Source organism: Mesocricetus auratus, unplaced genomic scaffold, assembly GCF_017639785.1.
Source record: "Mesocricetus auratus isolate SY011 unplaced genomic scaffold, BCM_Maur_2.0 Super-Scaffold_100009, whole genome shotgun sequence".
NCBI lineage: Eukaryota > Metazoa > Chordata > Mammalia > Rodentia > Cricetidae > Mesocricetus > Mesocricetus auratus.
In genome coordinates, this window is record NW_024429193.1 from 12,260,717 (window position 1) to 12,270,595 (window position 9,879).

At 44.6% G+C, this 9,879-nt stretch overlaps 1 protein-coding gene across 1 annotated transcript in view; it reads left to right on the forward strand.

Annotated features, from left to right (window-relative positions):
- The first annotated feature begins 435 nt into the window (after nt 1–435).
- The window catches only part of Samd13 (sterile alpha motif domain containing 13), a 37,716-nt gene continuing 28,272 nt past the window's right edge, over nt 436–9,879 (forward strand). Inside the window, exon 1 of the mRNA XM_040751625.1 lies at nt 436–520. The gene's annotated coding sequence lies outside the window, so the exon portion shown is untranslated. The remainder of the gene's footprint in view (nt 521–9,879) is intronic.

Here is a 9,879-nt window from a genome sequence, read left to right on the forward strand (position 1 = left end):
AGTAAACAACTTTTTTTTGGAAAGAGTGCTTCTGTAAATGGAGAGTCCAATTACCCTCTGATGGAGTTATGCAATGTCTCCAACGAGAACACAGGAGCTCCTAAGCAAAGTATGCCACACACGTGTTCACAGGGAGGAGGAAGCGGAGCCCTAGAAAATAAGGAACTTGGCCTGGGAGGTCGCTTGTGGTCATAATTGCTAACGTCCGGCTAACACAGCTCAGCGGGGTTGTCCCCAAGAAAATGGTGTTAACCGAAAACCTCCACGGAACTCATTTTTCCCGGGAAGGGTGCCCCTCCCTCCTGCTCCTTGGAAGTTTTGAGCCATTGGCAAACGTCCTCCTTGGAATCCCAGCGGCTTGGGTTCTTTCCCCCTCTTAAGTCTCTGCCTCCCCACCTCCTCCGCCCCCATCCCCTGGGGACCCCTGGGGCCACGGTGGACTACAACTCCCGGCGTGCCGCGCGCGCCTGGCGTTTCTCTGGGCTCCGCGCGTGGCGGCCACCGAGCGGCTGGGCGGGAGGTAAGTGATGGGCTCACAGGCGGTCCTGGGGACGCGCCCGCCCTCCCTCCTCTCCGGGATGAAAGGCACCAGTGAACACCAGGATAAGGACAAAACCAATGCAAACCAGAACAATCCGAATTACCCCCCCAGGCGCCCTCCCCGCGGTCCCCGCGTGCCCGGCGCCCCGCGGGCGTGCACTTTGTCACCTGGAGCGGAGCAGGGCAGAGCTGGCGGGGCGGGACGGGACCCGGTGCTGGGCTCGGTCCACACTCCTAGGAGCTCCCACCCAGGGCAGACCGCCCGGTCCTCCCTCCGAACCTCCGCAGAAACTTTCCCCTCGGTCCCCCGCGCCACCGCGAGTTGCTTAGCCGACCGTGGGCGGGAGGACGCGGGTCCTGTGCCCTGGAGACGCCCTGCTCCCGGGACGCCTGCAGCACTGCCCTCGGGGACTTGGGTCCAGCACGGGACCAGGCGAAGGTTCCTACAGCACAGCCCGGCTTTCCTGGGCCATCTGTGCTTCCTGGAGGTGGGTGCCGGTCACTGCAGAAGCCATCTCTCAAAGTACCTATATAGTCCCCCATCCGTCCTGACTGGCCTCCCCTCCCCCACCCCCTGGAGGGCGCTTTCCAGTGGACCCCAAAGGTTCCAGAATCCGGAGGCCAGGGTATGGAAAGTTACCTGGAAAGTTACCTTAGTGTACAGATGTCTTGTTCGGGCAACACCCCCCCACACCACACACACACACCACACACACACACCACAAACACCCCACATGTTCTGTAATCACCAAGCACACACCACTTGCATACAGCACACAACAGTACAGTGCTTTGATTCCCGCAAGTACAATGCTGACATCCATGTCCTTATAAGAGCAATGGCTAATGCCCTTGTTAGCGTGTACAAAGATGAGAGGGTGAACACACACACATTCACACACTCACACACACACGTCAGCTTATTTCCAAAGTCGGAAACCAGCTGTTAAGTGAAACCTGTTACTATCATTTAGTACACCTTTGTGGCTCACCCATGATGAAACGGGACGGATTTCCTGTAACACTTCCAGAAACACATTTATTTAACAGGCAAACTTTTGATCAGAGCGGGCAGGAAGGGGGAGGATGGCGTTTTTTTAATGTGAAGGGGAAGGTGTTTGGAGAAACCTCACAGAGCCCTTGAGTGTACATGAGGAAGACTCGGGGTTCCCACATCTCTGACTCTTCCCCTTGGAGACTGGTGGTCGGAGCCGTGCTTTTGGGGCACCCTCCCCTGGCCCTCCTGCCCACCAGACGTACAGTTCAATGCCATTCCTTTTGGCGGAAGCTGGGAAGTAGGTCAGGAGTTTCACAAGTCCCAAAGTATGGATCTGTTGATGAGTTAGCGCTCCACCGCCCTCATTTAGGTCATTCATGATGGCGCACACTCTTGCTGACCCGAGCTCAAAACACTACTCAGAAATACTGAGCACGTGCAATTCACCCCTAAAAATTTATAGCCGCTTTTGCAGGAAAGAGAGCCTTTGAAGTTGTTCTCAGTTGTGGTGCTTTGGGAAAACGGAACGTTTCCATTGCCGCTCCTGAAAACCAGGTGTGTGGGTGAGTGGGTGGCTTACGAATTCAGGGTTCCTGTTGACCTTTGCTCTCTGAATGTCCCCCAAGGATTAGTAAAGCAAAGAGAGGCAGACCACTTTCTCCTCGGTTCTGCCTAAAATCAGCACATCACACTTGCAGAGAACAAAGGATCCTCAGGGTCCTTGTAAGGAACTTGAATTTTCCATATTTGGAGTGGATTTTGTTTGTGTTCTCGTTGTCTTTTGGTTTGGGTTTTTGTTGGGGGAAGTGTGTTGGGGGTTAGTGGATATCTTGAACTAAAAGTGTTGAAATGTTGATTGGTATGTATTTTCTACCCATGTACCAATGTCCATGAGGCTTATGGGATGAGAATGCCCCCCTCAATCCCATTAACAGTTCCCAGCTGACCCAGAGCACCGTAAGACTGACCAGGTAACGATCAAAAACTCACCCCAGTGTCTTTGCTCTACTACTAGGTTTCCTGAGCCGGAACTTAAGATGGCGGTAGTTCAGAACATCTTAATTATATGTGACTTGGGCAATGCCATGCACTCATGGGTTGGAAGTGTTGGCTGAATGGGGGGACTGGGGAGGTGCTAAGCTTTTTTCTTTATGTAACTGAGCTAAACCGTTAAAATTAAGCCTTGCTGGAGTGATTTTCTTTTGTAGAATTTGGTTTGGTTTGGTTTCAGTTGGCTTCCTTGGGTGAAATGTGAACATTTTCCAGAGCTGTGGTCTTCTGTATTCTCTCTCAAAGATGATGTTTCCTACATGGTGGATGGAGGGATTTGCTGGCCAGGTCAGAGCTTTCCTTGGCCTCACAAAGAGATTACTTAAAAGCCAGCTCTAGGAACTTTGTCCAAGCCTCTATTAGGAAAAACAAACAAACAACAACAACAACAAACTGATGCAGGGAACAATAACAAAAAAAAAAAAGAACCAAAAACAAAAACTAATGCAGCTTCTGTGTGGAGAGCCCACAAGTCTGGGCTTTCTCTGATTTTTCCCACGGGGAGAAAAGAAGACAATCTGAAGCATGGCACTGATACACAGAACACCAGTAAAGACTGCTGTGGCGACAGGGAATGGAGGGAGAAAATAAGAGGCTACTTAGACTGTACAGGACACGGCAAGGAGAATTCTGCCGGTTTGGAAGTGGTGATCCTTCCCTCCCACTAATTGTGCTGGGGGAGTTAGCCAAAGTGAACAGACACGCTGTAGCTTTAAAAAGCCAGCCATGAACCAGAAGGCAGTTGCCGGCTTGTGTGTGATTCCTAACGACATGTTGGCCCAGAGCCAGCCTGGTTTTATTTCACTGTGTCAAACTGTACCTCCTTATTGAATGCCTTTGCCAGACTACTTTGTGAAAGAAAACATTGGGGTTTCTTTGGCTGTTCTTGATAAGCCTATAAAAATGATATGTTTTAGTTGCTTCTAGGTAGGTTTCTTTTTACTCTTTCAGGAAAAAGAAAAGAAAAGAAAACTAATAGTAGTGATAAGGCACTGTAGTGTGCTGTTGTAGCGCCGCTGTGAGTTGTTTTGTTTCTGGGATGCTTAAAAGATGGTGAATGTATAAGAGTTTCCATCTAAAGTGCCATTCTTCTCGAGGCTAGAACAGCAGTAATCTCTCCCTGTCTACTCCGACTGTGTGGATATGCGCTAATATCTATATGTATATTAAACGCTGGGTTTCTTCAGCAGTGATCTTAGAGACTTAACAACTGGAAGGTGTGTGTGTGTGTGTGTGTGTGTGTGTTTCAGGAGTGGAGATTAGCCCACGCTTGCAGTATTGTTTGTTAACCATCCACTTCTGGAAGAAAGATAACATCTTGTGACTATACTGAACGATGTACTTGTCATGTCACAGTAATCCCTGGAGGAGGAATGCCGAAGTCTAAGTGATGAGAGAGGAAATGTATTTAATTTATGGCTTCAGCTGAATATAAGGAAACTCCGGGCCAGGGTTTTTATTTTGATTTTCATTTCTTTAAAGCACCCCTTCCCCATTTTGCTAATTGTATATTAGTTACGGAGAGTTTTTATTTTTTCCATGTTCCTCATCTGATAAACATAAAAATAGATATAGATATTACTGTGTCTCAAATGGTTTGATGATTTTCCATAAATCTGATAAGCTGTCTCTCCCACTCTCTCACACACACATCACCGTCACCCTTTCTGTGCTAACTTATCTGGTTGGTGTGCGTGTGTGTGTGTGTGTGTGTGTGTGTGTGTGTGTCTGTCTGTCTGTCTGTCTGTCTGTCTGTCTGTGCTTTCTGCTTCAGTCGGCATGGTCATCTCCCAGAGTTTTGCTAAGAATGATGAGGTAGGGGTACACTTTCTGATATAAGCTTTATTGAAGTCCCTTCTTCATTTCATTGAAAGCTAGAAGCAGGGGGAGTGAACAGACGAACAAACAGAAAGCCGTAAAAGAAAAGGGGAGAAAAGAAACACAGCCCATACCGGGAGGGGGCCAGAAAGAGAGGCCTGTCCTTCTCTGCTTGGAGTATGAGTTGGAATGTCTTCAGGGAGCAAGCTGGCTGGAGGAAGCCCTGCCAGACCTCACTCCTGGCTTGAAGAGAGGTTTGGGCTTCATTTGCACACTCTGACTGTCCAGGTGGGGACAGTCTCCTCCTCCAGTCCTCAGGTGTCTCCTGTCTCTCCAGTCAGCCGGGCCTGGAAATTGTTAACAGCCTCAGGAGTCAGCTGGTGTGAAGCTGTAAAGGGGGCTGTATGTTTCCAATCGAGAATATGTGTTCTCTCTCTAAGAATTAAACCCAAGCTTTTCTCCCTTATTGATTAGTTGCGGAAGTAGAGGACCCCTTCAAGCCTTCCCATGCTCTCTGTTGACATGGACAACCAGGGAACTGGCTGTGCCGGTGTAAAAAAGTAAGTGAAGCCGGCTTCTGAGTTCTGCCTCTGCCAACAGGGCAGGGATCCGGTTTCTGGTTTTGTTCTTCTTAGCTACTGTAGTATGGTGCCTGGGGGCCCGCTCATCTACAGTGGCCACCCCCCTTAACTCCAGTGTGTAGTCCAGCTCTGCGACAAGTGGTAACCAAGACGGGTATGGAAGGCTGATGGTATCAGGCTGTGGATCAAAGAGGCTTGGGGAATGCGGCGCTATGTTCTCATGTGAGACAAGAAACTGAGCAGGCAGATTCCCAAGTCCATAGGCTGCTAGGGTGGGCTAGAAAGTCCAGTCTGAATTTCCCTGTTTGCTCTAATAACGTCACCTCTAACGTCAAAGTGGCAGCGGGGGAAAGAAGTTCACTTCCTTAGATGCTAAGGTTAACATCTAAGGTGACTTTTCTATTTTTTTCCTTGAAGGTGAAATACTTCGATGGGTGTGGAGGGGGTCTCTTTGACTATCTCTTCTCCCATGTGACCCCCCCAATTATTTTCGCTCTCTAAAGGTAGTGTGTTGAGTTCTCCTTAATAGGAACATACAAGGGGGTTGTGTGGCTTTAGCATTTCCAGACTATAAGTAAAAACTAACTTGCAGGGTACCCGTGAGTCCATTATGCTGGTTGAGGGATTATATTGAAACTGGAACCATCTTGGTTACAGGGATGATGACACACACTCCCAGGAGGGTGTAGCCTTATCTCTTCTGCCCTGTTGTCCAGCCTCTTGTCCGTAGGAGCCGTGAATGGGGAACCAAGAGGCACGTGCTGTAGGTTTATGAGTCAAATGTATGTTTCACATCACAGAAACATTACATTAAAATCAACGTAGTAAAATCGCTTTTAAAAAAACTTCCAGAAACCGATGCATCACTGCAGTGCTGCCGTCATTTCCCGTTAGAGCTGAGGCAGACAGAGGCAGGCAGACGACGGAGGCACGTAATCCTTATGGGTAGCACATGTGAGAACTGAGCTACAGTGCGAGCCGTGACAGGAATATTCCTCTCTACTGTCTTGTCCAGAAGGGTAGCCATGAGCTCCGCGTGACTGCTAACTACTTGGAATATGACTGGTATATCCAATGGAGCCAACTTTCCATTCACTTTATTTCAGTCAATTTGAAGGCGGCAATTGTAGTCAAACCTGGTAGTGAGGGCCCGTGAAGCCAGCTACTCAGGAGGCTGAGGCAGGTTGAAGGCCCAACATAGGTTCTAGAGTAAGTTCAAGGCCAGCTTGAGAAACTTAGTGTGGCCAAGCATCAAAAACAGAAGGGAAGAGAGGAACGAGGAGGTAGTCCGGTAGCAGAGAGTTTCCCTAGCAGGTATGGGACCCTGGGTTTAATCCCCAACAGTAACAAAAAACTTCGTTGAAATATAATGCATGTGTAGGACAAATTGCATGTGCTTAAAAGATAAATGTTGGTAAGTTTTAACACTTGTGTACCCATAAAGTCACTGTTACCATTGAGATAATGAGCAGAGCCCTCATACCCACTTTCCTCATGACCTTCAGTGGTCTCCCCTTCCTGTTTCCTGCGTCCTTATCCACAGGCAGCCATGGGTAAGTTGTCAGTCATTATAAACTAGTTTGACTTTGGCAGAATTTTTCTTAAGTGAGTATACATTATACATATATAATATGCATATAAAGCACATGCTTATATAGACTGGTATCTCAACATAGTCTGTAATTTATGCGTATTACTGGTTCCCTTTTGTTCTGGTTCAAGGTCTCACTATGGCATCGTTGCTTGCTGGATCTCGTTATATAAACCAGGCTGGTCTAGAACCCACAGGAATCAGCCTGCCTCTGCCAGCTTCTTCCTCCCAAGCACTGGCATTAAAAGCCTGCTCTATCAAACCTAGCTTTGTTCATTGCCTGTTTACTCCAGGGTGTTATTTCATTATATAGGCACACAACTGTCTCTCCAGCTACACGGTGACAGAGACTGGAATTGTCTCCATCTTTGTAGGAATTACAAAATGAACAATTTGGATAGTTTTGATTGTTCATGTTCATGTCTTTATGTGAATCGGTGCTTTATTTCGTTTGTGTAAGGACTTAGCAAGGAATTAAATAAAGTGCTTGGCTACATGACAGATATATGTTAGACTTGGTGACAGACTTTTCCTAAATACATTACTATCAACAGTGCATATTTCAGCTGTGGAATTTCCTCTTGAAGTCTTTTTCCTATTAGGGACAGTGATTAGGGTTTAATTGTCACTTCCCTAGTGCAGCTGTCTTCTCTGATTTGATATCCATGTGTGGTCTTCTTGGGCGCACTGTTGTTCAGATGTCTCACCTCAGTTTTTATTGACCATTTTTCATATTTGTTGTGTAGAATTTTTATGTACTATGAATACATATTTTATTGGGTTAGTATTTTTCATATTTGTGCCATAGAATGTCTATGTATTATGAACAACAAGTTCTTTGTTATGATTTGTTTGTGACTTGTCTTATTGTTCTCTCTTTAAAGTCTTTGAAATTGAAAATAGGTTTTAATATTGGTGTAGTCCACTTATTCCTTTATTTTATGGATAGTGCTTTGGGTGTCATATTTAAGAATTCATAGGCCTCCGAGCAGTGGTGCACTTCTCTAATCCCAGAACTTGGAAGGTAGAGGCAGGTGGATCTCAGTGAGTTCGATGCTAGCCTGGTCTGCAAGTGAGTTCCAGGATATCCAGGACTAGTACACAGAGAATCCCTGTCTTGAAAAAACATTAAAAAAAAAAAGAATTCATAGACCAAAATCTTAAGTGACTTTCTTCTAAAAGTTTGATAGTTTTAGGTTTAGTGATTTAGAACTATAATGTTTAGATTAGTTGGAGTTTTAAAAAAAGATTTATTTTAAATCATTTATTTATTATTTATTTTATGTGTATATATGTGAGAGTCTCTGTATGGATATGTGTGCATGCATGCAGGTGCCCTTAGAGCCCAAAAGAAGGTGTAGAATCCCCTGGAGCCGGAGTTGTAGGCTGTAGAGAGTTGTCCAATGTGTGTGCTGGGAACCAAACCCAGGTCCTCTGTAAGAGCACTAAGAACTCTTGACCACCGAGCCATCTCTAAAACCTCTCAAATTCGTTCTTATGGGGAGTGTGTAGAAAACATTAGCGTGTTTTGTTTGTGTGTGTGTGTGTGTAATTGTGATGGTGATTTTTTTTTTTACTATGGATAGCCAAATTTTTGTTCAAATGCTTCTGCAACTTTTTTTGGACAAATAATTGATTCTCTGTGTGGGTCTATTACTGTTCTGTCTCACTGATTGTTTGCATATATGTGTGCCAAAGTAACACTGCATTGATAATCGGAGCTTTAATAACTATGGCCTCAAATAAGGTAGTGTTTTAACTTTGTTCTTAGTTTCCAAAGCAGTTTTGGTCCTTTATATTTCCTTATGACTTTAGGATCAGCTGTCTCCATTGGGGGTAGAGATAGAAAGAAAGAAGAAAGAGAAACAAAGAAGAAAGGGAGGCAGGAAGAGAGTGGGGAGAGGGAAGGGAGGGATCTGGTGTCATTTACTTTGGCAAAGTCTACTGACTTGTAAATTAGCATTTTCCTAAATGGCTGGGAAGAACTGAGACAGTGACAATATTGCCTCCCCAACAAGTGACCACGAGCCGGTGTCTGCATTTACCTGAGTCTTTAATTTCACGGCACGATGTTGCATAGATTTCCGAATGGTGATCCGAAACACTTCTTGCCTCGTGTATCCCTAGATAGGTGTTGTTTTTGTGATGCAATGGTTGTTATTGCTGTTTGAATTTCCAGTGATTTGTTATTAGTATGTTGATTCTGCATATGGTCTTATTTTCTACAATGTCATTAAACTTATTTCTAATCACTCCTTAAGTAGACTCCACAATATTTTAAAATCTGGGCTATCATTTCTTGTCCTTAAATACAGTTTTTCTTTTTTTCCTCGATTTCAGTGTTTTGTTTGTTTATATTTCCTCCCATTTTGTTAAGTAGGTTCTTTGGCAAAAGATTGAAAAAATGTGATAAAAGCAAACAACCTTGTTTTATTCTTTTTTATTTTGTCTCTTACGCCCTTTATCCCATATACAGGTATCCTTTTATCCTGTCACCTGCTTTCAAGATTTTTCTTTATATTTGTGTTCTACTTGGATTATGAGGCTTGGGATGATGTTATCTTTCTTGTGCTTGGGGTTTGTTTTGTTTCTTAGATCTGTGAGTGGAGTTTTCATCACATTTGAAGAAGTATTTAAGCATTATTATTCTAAAAAATGCCCCTTTTCCCCATTTGTGTATGTGTTTGACTACTTAATATTTTTCTGTAATTCCCTGATGCTCTGTTCATTTTTAAGTGTTTTTCTCCTTTTCACTTTGTTTTTGTTTTTAATTATGAAGTTGTTAGCCGTTTGCTATGACTTCTAATCAGCTTGCTCTGACTTAATCATTGACCCATAGTCACCAATATATATTTTTTTTCTGGTTTTTCGAGACAAGGTTTCTCTGTGGCTTTGGAGGCTGTCCTGGAACTCGCTCTGTAGACCAGGCTAGCCTCGAACTCACAGAGATCTGCCTGCCTCTGCCTCCCAAGTGCTGGGGTTAAAGGCGTGTGCCACCAACTTCTCCTTTTCATTTTGAATAGCTTCTGTTGCTGTATATTTAATTTTACTTAATCTTGTCTCTTAAAATTCTAATCTCTTGTTAAAAATATCCATGTATATTTTACTTTCAGAAAATATACTCATCATCTCTTAAAGTTAACCTTGGAGGTAGGTGTGTGTGTGTTCGTGTTCCACATCTTAACATAGTCCATCTTTTCTCTTACTTCCTTGTATGCAGAGTATACAACTTTAATCATTTTAATTAATTTCTCAATTTTAGTTGGCTGATGTTTGGTAGTTTTTGATTGGATGGTAGGCAG